Genomic DNA, 15,994 nt, shown 5'->3' on the forward strand with positions numbered 1-15,994 from the left:
GTTTGCTACACTACAGTATTATGGGGGTATCACATGCACCACAGAGGGTATCAGGCTGATATCTGAGCAAAGGGTATGTCGAGGTGACTGACATCAGAAGGCATGCTACAGTAGGGCAATGGGAAGTGTAGTGAGTGTGAATGGCTTCCAAATCATTAATCCTCACACACACACACACACACACACACACACACACACACACACACACACACACACACACAAACACACACACAGATTTGCCAGTACTGGCATGCATGTGTTCATTGCTTCACAGGTGTGTAGTAGTTGACTGTGCCAGAAGGCTGTACAAGGCTAGGCAAAGGGTATACCCTGGCATCAGACCACATGAAAATGGTCTGCAGTGTGGCTCAGGGGTGTAGTCCCTGGATTGGCTCACACAGGTGGGCATTGTATTCACCATCCACTCATCTGAGTTACTATTGTGGGTGACCAGTGCTGTGCAATGCTAGCCATGTATGTGTTCTATATTCCATAACACGGACGGTGTCTGGGTTGTGCACATTTCCCTCATGCATGTTCTGTGACATGTGGAGGTGTACCTGGGGTGTCTGGGGCATGTTGTGTGTTCAGATTTTTATCATCTGATGTGGCATTCCTGACCTCATGTGGTGAGAACTGGCAATGGAATGATCCTGCACCTACATTGACAGCATGATACAGGTATTCACTGGTGTTAGTGGCATCTGTCCATATAGGGCATATGTATAAGGCATGGTATTTCCTTTGTGGGTTACATTTGCTGAATCTACAGTTGTTGCAGGTGTCCAGTGGGGAACATAGCAAAGGACCACTGTAAGCAATTATTTGCCTGTTGTAGCGATGGAACAGGGTGCCATGTCCTCTGTAGTCCACTGCAATCACACCATGGTTACTACCTGTGGGCAATATGCAGGTAACTACCAACATAGTGGTTGTTGCCTAGCCAAGTGTGTTTGTGTATGAGACATGGGTGGAAAGTGTTCTCTGGGTAATAAAAGAGTTGCCTATATTGTTCCCCAATCCATAATGTCACATGTAGGGGTATGGATTGTCTACACCAGCCTCTCTGCTGTTTGGCATATGTTGTCCTAGTAAGGTGGACATTGTGACATATAGTAGGTCCCCAATATAAGAAATTTGCAAAACCCGCCCCACAATGAGTCCTGTTATTACACAAGCAGAGCTACCTCCACACAAGATACTGGTGACAAACACACACACACACTTGACAGTACTGAGATTCAAAACCTTACCTAGCTATATATTGCTACTACAGTGTACTGCATTTATTGCATGCACCACGGAGCTTATAGGGCAAGTATTTCACCAAAGGTGTATTTCAAGGTAAATTACATCAGCAGGCTTGCCAAAGTAGGGAAATGGACAGTTTAGTGACTGTGACTGGCCTCAAAAGCATTGATCCCTTCACACACACACACACACACACACACACACACACACACACACACACACACACACACACACACACACACTCAAACACACATGTGCCACAGAGCTTATAGGGCTTGCCTTTCCCCATATGGACATGCTACTGGGATTTGTTGGCATAGCCTTGCGTTTGTGTTCTGTGGACTGTGTTATGTTGTTATTTGGGAGTCCATGAGAAAACTTACATTGGCAGTATGGGTGAGACACAGGCCTTTGACAGAGGACTGTAGGGCATTTGGTAGTGATCCAGGCCATCTGTAGCAGCCCAGTGCATTGTGTCACTCCTACAGTCTGAGGCTGCAAGCCATTGTATTCCCCTGGGGTGACAGGGTAGGTGTGCAAGTTGTTCATATCAATAGTTTATGTCCTTATTGATCCATTGGTGTGGATGCTGGCAGGGTGCTGCTTACAGCAAGGGACACCTGCATTGGACACCTCTTCTGCATGCTGCATTCTATGGCTATTCCCATATAGAGGGGGGGGGGGTCATATTGTACTCATTCCCAACAGCAGTGTTATGACCTGTGAGGTACCTGTGGCTGATGGTGGGGTGAGCTGGGTGCATGTGTTCTACGGAAGCTACTTGCAGCCGACTCACAGATATACGTGGGACATTCCACATATGCTGGCTTGTGCAAAGACATCAGCGGTTTCTCAGTATTTCATACCTGTGCCTTTTGTGGTCTGCCAGTGTTTGGCCAGACTACATCAGTATTCCATACTACACAGACATCTAATGTGCTGCTAACCTGTATGTAAAATTCCAAAGGTGTGTCTATTTGACAGTAACATTTTATAAACTTTCTGTCTAGGGTACTTCCACCTGTGTACTGTTTGTATGTCTGGGCCCACATTCATGCCATGTCCATCTTTCAGATGGTGACAGATATTACACCCGAATAATTAGTATGGATTACTGCTGGATTGTGTCTTGCTGGGATGCATTGTGTTTGGCACTGCAGTTGTAAGAACTTGGCCCTGTCATCAAAAGTACTGGCCATTGGCTACTGGGGACCCACCCTTTCATGCCTAAATGCTGACCACTTTCACACAATATACAACACACAACCTAACATACAGAGCCCTGCATATTGTACACATGCAACAATCTATTCTGCTACCTTGGCCAGCTCAGGTAATCTGTGCTCCGTTGTTATTATACCTACACGTACATGTTACTACATTTCTACATAGGATTGTGTGTGGGGGGGGCACACCTGACAACTGTAAACATTTGCTATGACTGTACTGGTATTTCAGGTACTCTGTTGGCTTCCATTCCATTCTGTATTCTGACCTATCATGCAGACTAGAGGCATATCAGTGTACTACAGTTCTTAGGTTTGCTTGACCTACATTTCAGTTTCAGACTTCTTACCCTTCAGAACTAACATCCCACTGCCTGACCTGTTGTAGTCTGTCTGTGTAGGTCTGGAGGGGTATGTTCTCCATAGCCATCAATCAGAGGCCTTAGCACAGCCTTTCTTTGTGTTTGTCTACACCTGTCCTGCTGGCTGAGACTGTTGTTGGGTATGTGAGCCTCACTGACATGCATGTGTGTGTCCTATGGACACACATTTGGCTCACCAGATGTCCTGCAGTGGGTTTTGTCACCTTGTCTAGTAATACCTACTATGTTGACACCAGTATTTTTTAAGGATTTTATGCTGACGATATAGGTGTCTACTATCTGCTGCCATCCCATTCAGCTACCCGTTTCCCTTACATGCTCACATCCATACCATCGATACAGATAGCAGAACATACTACTCCATTAAGCAACTGATAGTGAGAGTGACTTACCTTGTGGCTGTGCCAGTATTGATGATGGTGCTGGTGGGCTGACTATGTCCGATGCACATAGTACACTCCCTATACATGGTTAAGCACAGGTAGTGTCATGTTTGGCATCCCTTTTACTGTATGTGTGAGTCAAAGAGAGGTGTCATTCCCTGGGTTCCTACCATGGGCGCACCTCCTTCTGCTTACAGGGGCAGGCTCAGGTTGTTCCTCCTCTGAGTCACTCTGTGCCTGTGCTGGCCTTGGCAATAGTGGGGCGCTGTGTGGCCCTGCCCCATGCCGTTCCTGCTGCAGCTGTTTCCACAGGATCATATTGTGTAGCATGGCACATACAATGACAATTTGGGTACATGTAGCTGGTGAGTACTGGAAGGCCCCACCAGATATGTCCAGGCACCGGAACCATGACTTGAGCATCCCAAACACATGCTCTATTATGATTTTGGTCAGTGCATGTGCCTCATTATGGAGCTCTTGTTCAGGTGAAGTGCATTTCTGATGGGTGTCATCAACCACGGCTCCAGTGCATAACCAGCATCCCCCACTAGGTGGCCATATGGGATGTCTCCACTGGCAAATCTCTGGTACAGCTGCGTCATATGCCAGATGTGGGAGTCATGATAGCTTCCAGGGCTGCCTGCACACACATTCATTATAATGCCCTGGGCATTGCAAACAACCTGGCAGTTGATGGAGGTGAAGCCCTTGTGGTTTATGTAGACTCTACCGCGCTCACCTGGTGGTGCTTTGATATGTATGTGCATGCAGTCTATAGCACCCACTACCTCAGGGTATTCTGGCTATTTGGTGGAAGAGGTGCATATTGCTGGTCAATGCTTCACGGGTGTTGAGGAAATATATGTGCTCACCAGCATGTGCTGACATGGCATCCAGGAACTGGTGGAGTACACTGGATGCTGATACTTGTGAGATCCCCATGATATCCCCAGTTGGCCTTTGGAAGGTACCTGTGGCTAGTATTCTTAAGCCTACACATACCTTGGTATCCACTGGGATGGGTTCCCCTCTGTTTGTTCTGTGTGCCAGGTGTGGGTGACACAGCTCAACAATTTGCTGTAGGAGGTCCCTTTGCACCCTATAGCACTCCATAATCTCCAGGTCATGTAGCCCCTGGTAGGTTACCCTGAGTCTGTACACTCTTCTCCTTCTCCTCACTGTGGGTTGGTCGTCAGCATTGTCATCTTCACCACCCTCAGCCTCTTACATATGTTGATTTATGAGAGCAAAAGCAACCCCTATCATTTTGTTGCTTTTGTTAGGTAAAATTTCCTCATTTGTGTACACCAGTGGTGTAAGAGTTTGTGGGAAACAACAGAGGGAAAGGTGTTTGCATAGTTTATAGTAGAGTGCTCAGCTGGGCTGCTGCCTGTGTAATTGGCTGATTCTGATACACTTCACCTGCCAGCTATGCTAGTTCTTCTTGATTACCTTCTTACTGCTGTTTTCCTTTCCCATTGCCTTCCTGTTCAAGCCCCGAGGCATGCCGCGCAACCCAGTGAACAGATGTGAATGGAGCTGCTATTTCCTGGTTTAAATTTTTTTTTTTAAACCCGGTGTGCACACCCATTTAGGCAATGTAAATATTGCTAGGCAGTTTCAGACACACCCCCTTCCTTAGTTGTGCTTAGCTAAGGAAAAACACGGGCCACAGAGCTCCAATAAGCTTACAGTATGCCTGACACACCCCTCTATGATGTCAGCTAACTCTTAGGCTTGCAGCATGGTTTTCCTGCACCTACACGGTTGGGTGCTGGCTAGCAATGAGGGGAAATATGTGATTCAGTATCATTCCCCTCATTTGCATAGAACTGACTGCTAATGCCTAGTTACAAGTCTAACACTGAGCCTTCCCCCTTAGCAACCACTATTCAGTGGCCTTGTTGTCTTCTGCCTGCCATTGACTATAATGGCAAAATTGTGATTTTTGCCTAAAAAGCTTTTTTTCAAGGTTTTATTTTTATTTTCGGGCTGATCCCATTTGCGCACCACTGCCCTACAATTAAATGGCCGAAATCGGCCAAAAAAAATTAATTTTTTGTTATTTTTAACCAATTTTCCATGCCAGTGGCTGTATATTTGGCCATTGGCATGCCTTCCACATTATATACACCCTTTATTTGGAGCTGTCATGGCTCCGTTTTGTAGTTTGCAGAAATGTACTGTTACTAGCTGAATACATTTCTGCAGGTTACACTACTCTTGCATGGATGGCTGCCAGCTTCCTGGATTGCTAATTCACCTCATTTGCATGGTTTTCACCTGCAAATGGGGTAGTTAGCATACAGGAGCTGTGTCCATCCAGGAATAGTGCAGGAGCACACATGCAAGTGCCGGGACCTTGTTCCTGGATCTCTCGGCTGCCATATTGCCTCCAGCAGCTCTTGCACTATTCCTGCACACCGTGCAGAGTTTGCTGAATCATGGGGTATGTGTTGTAAATTTGGGAAATAAGGCACATTAAGGTTGGTGTTATATTGTCTGAATTTCATTTCTATCAATACTGCAGTTTCAGGGAGAGGTGATGTTGTATGTATGACCACTTATGTTTCTTGGTTAGTATGCCACACTATTAGGGCTATATTCAGTGTTGTATACATAGTTTCAGGAGTTTTTATACTTAATGTTATTAACATTATTTTGATTTCTACGTTTTACTTTAGCATCTTGATTTTTTTTTCATATAGATTCATAGCTTAACGATAGGCTAAAGACCCGGGGGGGTGCTTTTTCAACCCAGACAAGGTTTCCTGAAATAATAATGATATACTGTATCCAAACAGGACATTGAGAGCAAGGCATTTATGAGATATGTCTGTCCATAAGGGACATGCGTGCCAGGTCCAGTGTAAATTTTCTATTCCTCATCCACTGGCCTATGTTGCACTTAAATTGGGTAATAGACAAACTCAACATCACATGGATGGAAGCCTTTTCCACAGGTGGGGCAGTCTCTGAGACACATATCTGTCTTTCCAGCATGTTCTGCTTAAATCACAGACACAATTCAGTTCCTCAGACTTTGTATGGATGGTACTGCTTGATTTAGGAATATGCAGGCAATTCATAAGTGTGGGGTTTGTGGATGCCTTGTAAGCCAGACATAGAACACCCATCAACAATCTGTAGGAGACTGAGTAGAGGTAAAAGGATTTAAGGTGTTCTGCATAAGACAGGTGTGTTATGCCTTGTATTCTTTCTGAAAGGAACCTCTGAGGTTGCTCTAGTTGCTGCATCTGCCTGGTCAGGTGCATACTGAAGAGATCATTGTACTCTGTTATTGGTCTGATAAGGGCAGTGTACAGTGGGATAATGATCTCTTTGGTCCTAGATGCCATGCCCTCACTTATACATTGCATAACTTAAAAAAAATGTCTTCACCACTGTGGCCACGTGTTAGTTGAAGCTGAGGCTACTGTCTAAGTGCGTAACCAGATCCCTGACCACTGGGACAACTCTTAGTAGTGTATTATTGACATGGTAATTAGCTGGGATGTCTGATTTACCAAAGGGTACAAATATGAATTTCTTAGCATTGAGTTTAAGACTATGGCTTTAGCACCATTTTTTGGTCAGAGATAGGACTACTTAATGCCAGATCCAGCACTAAGTGACCTAGGCAATCTCCCAGGGCCCACTGGCTGGCAGAAGGCCACACTGGTTGGGGGACTGCCACATTTATCTTTAAAAAAAAAACAACAAAACAAAATAATTACATTTTTTAAACCGTGTTCTTCTTTAAGAATGCCCTCTGCATCCAGTTACACGTGTGTGTCTGGGGGGGGGGTGCACGCAAAATGCCCTAGTTAGGGATAGCAGGTGGTTAGTTAATCTGCTCAGGCTCAAGCCCCATACCTTAGTTACAGGAAACAAGAGCCTGAAATCTCTTCCCCAACTACCAAGCTGCTAAAAAAATTGAGATTCAAGGAATTGAGTTTCAGGTGCATTTTAAAAGGAATTGAGTTTCAGTTGCTTTTTCAACAAATTGAGATTCAACTGCATTTTTCAAGGAACTGAGTTTCAGGTGCATTTTCAAGGAATTGTGAGCTTCAATGGAAGAGAAGTTTATTGCTGCTCATGCTAAATCTGTTTACAGTGTGCAGATGTTTTGTTTAGCAAATATTATTTCTATGGTGCTACACAGCTTAACAGCATTGTTAGTAGCAAAACAGGTAACATACTTGCTTTTTATGAGGAAGACTGTGGGTTCTACTCCCACAGCAAGTTGATGGATTGCTAATAATGTATTCTACTTTAAGAGGGGGGGGGTTGTTGCAGTCCTGCTTTAGATAAGAGGCTTAGCAACTATGAACTTGTTATATGTTTGCCATCCATTCCCTATTGCAATATTACTGACTTACCATTTCTTAATGTAACATAGGCAATTTATTCTTCAAGGGCAGCAGGCACAGAATTTGTAGAAGACACACAAATATAAAGTTTCTTGCTGGCAGCAACCTATTCATTAGTTATAGATCTCTTTAATGTGGAATTATTCAGATGACGTTTACTTCTGCAGAGATTGTGCATATTGAGTGATATTGGTTAATTGTAATGACAGATGTTTGAGTGGCCTTTTATGCTTGAAGTGTTGTGAACTACGCAGTTTTGTCATTATTGGTTCATATGTTTTGTTTCATTGCTTACAGGAAATATGTTCAAAACTACAAATTTAAAACATATTCTAACAAGTGTTGTGGTATTATACAAGGAATAAAATTTAACACAATCAGGAAGGTGAATCAAAGAATCCATGCATGGTCCTAAAATGTGTGCAAGGGGTCTATGATTTGAAAACAGCCCAAAGGTAAACTTTATCTTCCACTGGCTAGATGCATTTTCTTTGAATGTGGGTTTCAGTGCCATTTCAGTGAATGTGAGTTTCAAGGGCAGAGATGTTTTAATGCTAAGTCTGTTTTCATTGTGAGACTATATTACTTTATTTAGCAAATGTCTCTGTTTATGCTTTAAAATTTGAAATAAAAAATGTAAATGAAATCCAAATATCTGTAGTCACTGTAGAAGTAAAGCAGAACACAATATGCACACTGAGAGGTTTGGACAGGGTTTATGGTAACTGGGGAGAAATAGCCAATTAATGGGACACTGGAATGACTACAGGGGGGCTGTGTAGGGGGGCCCCAATACATTACTCTGCCTATGGCCTCATTTGACCATGATCCGGCTCTGGATCTACTTGAAGAATGCTAGTGTCTGCAGGGCAATCCAGTGATAAACCCCATACACAATCATTTGGAAACTCAGTCAGCCATAAACTTTCTGGTTTTGCTTCCACTTCAGATAAATAGATAACAAAAAGGAGCTGGCCCAGTACCAAGTTCTTCTCAGAAAATGAAGTAGGGGTAGACCCTTGGTGTGCCTGTGGAAACTTTCCATGATGTATTTATACATGTGAACTTTCTTGTATTTCCTAGACTAATACTGAACTTCCTATGGTACATTATCTTTGTATCTCTACTTATCTTTATTGAACTTTTATCCTAACTTACCAACAAGTTTATCAAATTGTTCATTGGATGTTGCATTTTCTGTTATAAAATTTAAATGGCATCCAAAGGTTTTACAGAAATCTCTAACAGTGAATGCATATCCCCAGTGGTCTTAGTTTCAACATTAATAGACTTCAAATATGAATATTGGTAAAAGACTTTAGCATCAAAGTGTAACCTTCTGATCGCATGTAGAACACCCTTTGAACTGTATCAGTAGCAAATAATTCATTTTGGCCTATATGGCAGTCCACCTCTTTTCAAGGTCTTACTAAAAAGCTCATTCATGGAAAGGAAATGGTCACCATGGCCTATGTTGTTGATGTAATTATCTTTAATAGTTAATTGTAGGAGCATATGTCTCAGTGTCTTAAATATTTCAGGTCTTTATACCAGCTAGTGTCACTTTAAATATAACCAATATCAATCTGTATGGCCATGAAACTGTTATTTAATATGTTTGAGAAGGATAACTAAATTGGTGGACACAAACATAACATCTTATTCATAAATGCTACACAGCCCAAGTAAAACTATAAGAACATGACAGCTTACTGCTGTATCAAATCAAAATAGTAGTAGTACCTTCATCACAATGTGGTGACATGTTACGTCAACTACATGAAGGACATCAGGGTCTCACAAAATGTCAAGAAAAAGCCAAAGTGTCAGTATGGTGGGTAGCCAAACATTAACCAAGACACCGCAAAGCTTGTGTCAAAATAGCAATGTTGTATTTTAAGCAGTGTTTAGCTCCAGCATATTCATGATGACTGAACTGCCAACATCATCTTTACTGAGCTGCCATTCTGTACAGAATAAAAGGTATCATACCTCTCAACCTTTTAGAGTAAGAAATCTGGACAAAGACATAAAAATGGGGAGGACAAGGGCCCAACATAGTGGACATTTTTAAATATTGCTCTTACAAACTTAGAAGGTATATAGGATAACAGGTTTCACATTGACTTGAATTTTATAAAGGATAAGAAGTCTAAAACTCAAATTTCTGTCATTATTATCTGACGTCAGCCCTCAGTGATTTGCCAGAAAAAACACAATTTTTGGAGAAACAGACCAAAAATATGAATCAAAAATCTGGACATTCTGCAAAAATCTGGACAGTTGAGAGGTAACCAGACTTATCTGTTTGGTTAAATTGCTGGTGGATCCTAAGGTTAATGATGCTATTTGACATTACTGGATTACAGAGGTGTGCATCATAACAATGTTTAAAGTGAAAGTACAACAGGAATGTTACCAAAGACAAATGTTAATTGCTAATGGCCATGAGGGAAGGGTGGTGTATATTGTAGTGGGCATATCTGTTGACTGAGATCAGAAAAAACATTTTTTTTTTTATTATTTTTAAAGTTGGCTAACACAAAACAGGAATAAATATGATGCACAATATAAATAAAGGCAATCTGATCACTGGTAAGACTCTAAGAAGGAGGTAGAAAGTTCTTGATAAACAGTGGTACTGTTTGGCAATATAAAAATAAGATATTATATTGCTGATCACATTGACAGCTGGTTGAATTGCAAACTGGAATTCTAAATACAAATGAAATGCACAGAGTTATGATTAAACACCAAACTGAGCTCTTAGTCAAAAAAAAAAAAGGATGATTAAATGGCTTTCCATGAATTTCTTCTGGGACTTGCTCTACTTTGCTCTTATTGAAAAGGTGCTATGGCATCAAGATGGGTATTGGCAAGCTATAGATATTCTTGTGATTTGCCTTGGCTTGTATTTCCTATAAGCCTATGAAACTACAACCAAATGAATTAAAAGACACTAAATGTGTCACAGGACAAAGCAAATTATGTTTTCCAAATATCTTTAAAGAGACTTTATTAGTATATATCACAGAAGAAATCCTTAATTTAAATATTCTACTAAAACAGTCATATGACTAAAACCAACCAACTAATCAATAGTCCGGATTCATGAAGGTTACCACAAAGTGTATATACTTAGTGTAATCTTTCTGAGTGAATTGACAGTAACAAGTATTGTGATAGGACAGTTCTTGAATTCAGAAAGTGTACAGAAAGTGTACACTTGTGGAAACCTTTATAAATCCGGCATTCAACTTCAAACATATAATCAGTAAAAACTGATGCAGGCATTAAAACAGAATTAGGAAAATAAAGATAAGATGGCACCCAGGCAAACAAATGGAATAACAAAAATCATTTAACAAGAGGTCTTAACTTGAATACACTTTAAGGCTAATGAAATTGTTAATATTTAGCAACTATGTGTCTAATGAAATTGTTAATTTCTAGCAATTATGTTGAATCCAAATATGGCTGGCATTCAAAGTCTTTTTACTCATAAAGGCTTTCAAGGTCTTTGTCTCAGTGATCAGGTATGATAGTATCAGCTACAACAAATTTTAATTTATATAATAAACTGTATACCTTGGAATGCCTTGCTACAGAATTAGTATGAACTATATTTCGGAGTGTAATTAAGATCATATCTGTTTGGATAGTCTGCAAGACATCTTACTATATAAAACATTATGTAGCTGTTAAAAAAAGAACTAGAATGCAGTTTATCCAGCAAATTCATCTTGTTTAGCACTGGTAGAATCACTGGGATTTATAAAGGTTACCATTAAGTGAACACTTGGTGTAACCTTTCAGAGTGAATAGACACCATAAGTATTGTGCTATATTTTTGGAATACAGAAAGTGTACACTTAATGTTGTACACTTAATGGTAACCTTTATGAATCCCTTTGAGAGTATTCCTGAAAAAAAAAAGAACTTGAATGACAGCTACACTTAAATGCTATAAAAATGCCACTAGGTATTTGTGATTTTATAGCATCAAATATGCACTAAGAGTAAGACATGCTATTATCTGGTGATTCTTTTTTACTTTGGCTGCATATTGTTATGTCAATATATCTTTTTTTCCCTCAGCAACTGTGTCATAATGTCTGCATCAGTTTTGTATTTGCATGTTTGATAAAATATTTTGCAAAGCTCAAGAGGTGCATCTTGGCATGTATGTCAACAACACATAATATGTAATTATGATTGGAGATCCAATCATAATTCTTTGTACTGCACACATATTTACTTTTCCATGCATTACAAATTAATCAAAAGTAAGGTTATAAAAGTGATCTATTGTGATGGCTTAGAAAGCTAATAAAGCAGTTGGGAAGTGGTTGATGTCCTCATGTATTCCATGTCTAAGGGAAGCAGTTGTAAGCAAAGTCGACAAACAGGGGAACAAACGTGGGCCAACTTGGAACAAAGTGGTTCAGAACAAACCCAAGGGAAGGCTGAGAAACAGAAAGAGATGGTAGGGGCAGTTCCCTTAAATTCATATGAAATACAGATACACAACTTGTCAAATATGGAAATTTCTGAAGAGACTACTAGTCTCTTACAGAAAGGTTTGTCTTTTATTCCTTCCAATCATTTTAATTAGACAAAAACCATAATAGATTTCAGATTAACACTTAGGAAATTAAATCTTAAATACATTATGAAAGACATTACAACAATCTCTACACAAGAAGGTCCCAAGAAAGCTAGTACCTTTAATCCACCACTAGTGGGCACACTTCAAGTTTTTCAAAACATATGTAAGGAAGCTATGAGAAACATAAATGCCACTAGCTTTCTTGAGAATTTAAGTGAGCCAGAGTTAATGGCTCTGAAAAACTTAAAAGACAACACGGACATAAGAATTATGAAGGCTGACAAGGGGGGCAAAATAGTAATTATGGAAAATTCACAATATATAAACTCAATGGAAGCTTTGTTAATGGACAAACATGTCTATCAAGAAGTAGATACTAAGATGATACAAAAAAGTTTTTTAAGATTAGATACTACTTTATTTGATATGTTTAGTCAAGATGAAATAGACTATGCAACATATAGTTTCCTATTAGTTGAATTTCCTAAAATGGGAAACATGTTTGGTATCCCAAAAGTACATATAACCTGTTTGATCCCCCTTTTACGCCAATTATCTCAGCCCCCAAATGTAAGACAGAAAATATCTCCATTTGGTTAGATTACACTTTGAATCCAATAGTACAACATTCTAAATATTATTTAAAAGACTCTTGGCATCTATTGGAACAGCTTAGAGAATTACAACCTCTGACATCTGAATTCTTTCTTGCTTCCTTGGATGTACAATCTTTATACACTTGTATTGATCATGAATTTGGAATTGAACATTTAAGACAATATTTGGTTGCTAACACAAATTTAAGTAATATTAAGGTTAACACCATTTGTAGTCTTATGGAATGTGTATTACAAAACAACTTTTCAAATTCAATGATAAATTTTATAGGCAAGTTTCGGTGTGGCAATGGGGGCAAGGGTAGCTCCGCCTATGCAAATCTGACTATGGCACAATGGGAAAACACTTTCGTGGCAAATTCTATTTACAAAGACAAGATCATCTTTTACACCAGATACATAGATGATCTGTTTTTCTATGGAATGGTACCTTACAGGAATTTCATGACTTTGTTCATTATTTGAACAACACTACAAATTGTCTAACATTCACTGTTGGTGAATTTGGAACTAACATCAATTTTTGGATTTACATTTAAGTTATGACAATGTACTTAAAAAAATTTCAAGTTCCATATATAGAAAACCTACATTTGCAAATCAGTAGTTGCACAAAAACAGTATACACCCTTACCACATGAAGAAAGGGGTTATAAAGGGTCAATACATTCGTCTAAGCAGGTTGACATCTGACAATGAGATTTTTCTGAGTGAAACAAATAATCTAAGGATTTTTGTCAATAGAGGTTATAAGTTGGCATGGTTAAAAACAATAGAAAGAGAAGTAACATTTCTTCGTGAGACCACAGCAAGGCCTATTTTAACAGTAGGGTCACTGGTCACAGAAGTAACAACTAAGAACAATAAGGAATTTAGTGGTTCCTTTTTGCTACCCATTTCTAATGAGATGTGGCTTATTAAAGACATTATTGTAAATAACTGGAAGATTATCTTGGGTAACCAAGATTTAGCGAACATTTTAGACATTAAACCAATGTTCACTTTCAAAAAAGTAGTTAATCTAAAAAGTATACTTGAGAAAAAGGAAAACAGATGTACTACAAATAGAACGGGTGTCATACAAACTAAAGGCACCTTTTCTTGTCACTGTTGTAAACAGTGTAGATACATCACTAATTCATCTTTTGTACACTTTAAGCATTCTGAACAACACATTGGTCAAAACAGTATTTTACATGTCACAGTACTATGGTTGTTTATTTTGCTCAGTGCCAAACATGTCCAAGTTATTATGTGGGAATGACCACAAGAGCCTTGAAAGTCAGAATTAGTGAACACATTTTGGCTATAAAGAAAAAAGACACAAATAATGCATTAGCAAGGCATTCTATCATTTGTAATGAATTTAAAAAGTTTACATTTGCTGTTCTAGATAGTGTAAAATAGTGTAACATTTGGTGGTAATTTCAAACTTTTATTAGAATATAAAGAGTCCTTTTGGCAAATATTTTTAGGAGCTGACAAATTTCCAGGTCTCAATGAAACTATAAATATGAGATGTTTCCTGGAAATGAATTCATAATTTTTATTGTGATATCACATATTCAAATGATACAGTTATATTAGTGTTAAACATATACTTGAGAAGTATTTATTTAGGATGTTTTAAGAGTTCATATGTACTATATATAGTTTTCAGTAATTTTTTATGGTATGTCTTTAAATTTTATTCATTGCCATCAATTATGTATGTAAATTAATTGTGATTGAACAGTACTTAAACAGGTGTATGGATGGCGAAGTTGTTTCTGAGGAAGTTCACAGAAGATTAAAGTGAATGAAAGCGCTAAAAACAACTTGTGGAGTCTCATAATTTGCTGCTGGGTTTAAGCTGACTTCGTTTTTCCAGAGCATCTCAGATGGATTGGGGATTTACCTCTAACAACATACACTGTGGAAACAGGGCAACACACAGGAGGGGGATGTGCCTGACCTGAACACAGACTGTAAGTGCTGCTATACTGCATTTGGAGTAATGTTGGTTTAACAGTGTGTGTGTGTGGATATGACTGTCCTACATGTTTTAATACCTCCCATGTCAGTGCTGTTTATGAGGAAACCACATCTGTGAGGTCATCTGCAGACTGGGCAGTGTGTGGTGCCTTTTGTTTCATGTGTTACCCACAGAGAACCTATCTGTGAACTGCAGAAGGAAGTGTGAGGATTGCAGTCTGTAGATGGTGACAGCCATGAGAGTTACTGACTTCATATCCCTCATAGGACATATGTTGCACCAAACCCTGTTACAACAGTAAATGTATGAGGTTATTACAGCAACATGTCAATATTGGCCCCGTGTATGTGCCTCCAGCCACAACTCTGTCGACCTTTGTACATATGTCATGCAGTAAGAGGTGCATAGGTGCTATACACCATAATTAGTGACATCATATCTGATAAGCCAGTGAGATATGTGACTGCTAGACATGTTATGTATAGTAGGGGTTATATTTGATGACATAACCTGGACATTCTGTGGTTGTGTGTACAGTGCTGAGGTCTGTGTACTTAAGGTGAATGTCGACAATGTGTGTGTATTGTTAATATGTACTTTGGCCTGTGTACAGAATGTGGCAGATGTCACTGTTCTTGGTCCTGTTCTATCTAATGTTACATGCTGCTCCACTGTATGTAACTCTATTGGCTTACATGTTTGTAGGGCCATACACTCACATGTCCCATACCGCAGACAGGCATTGGACCACACTGTGTAGCAGCCCAGTATATGTAGGGTTAGTGTGTGAGTGGCACATATGAGGATGGTGTTGAACAAATAGTCCATATACTGTAATATTACTCTAGCTTACCATACGTGGCTGTGGCTGTGTTCACATTGGTTGTGGTTATGCAATTTCACACTGATGTATCATACTCTGTGCTGTGACATGCCTGTACAGCCTGCTATATATATGCAGGTACATGTGCATTCTCCCATAGGAAATGTTGGTTAGTGTTGAGCCAGTCTTCCTGTAGCCTGCACAGTGCTTTGTTACATGCCTAACAGCTTAGTGTACTTAGCCAGTGAGATGCCATGTCCAGATGCTTGCCAGATATACTGCTGCTGGGCCTCCCTTAATAGTCATGTACGTCATACAGAGCAGTGGGATGCTGTACAGATGTATGTCAAT

The sequence above is a fragment of the Protopterus annectens genome, chromosome 2.part0 (genome assembly GCF_019279795.1).
Source record: "Protopterus annectens isolate FY-2018-M chromosome 2.part0, PAN1.0, whole genome shotgun sequence".
NCBI lineage: Eukaryota > Metazoa > Chordata > Ceratodontiformes > Protopteridae > Protopterus > Protopterus annectens.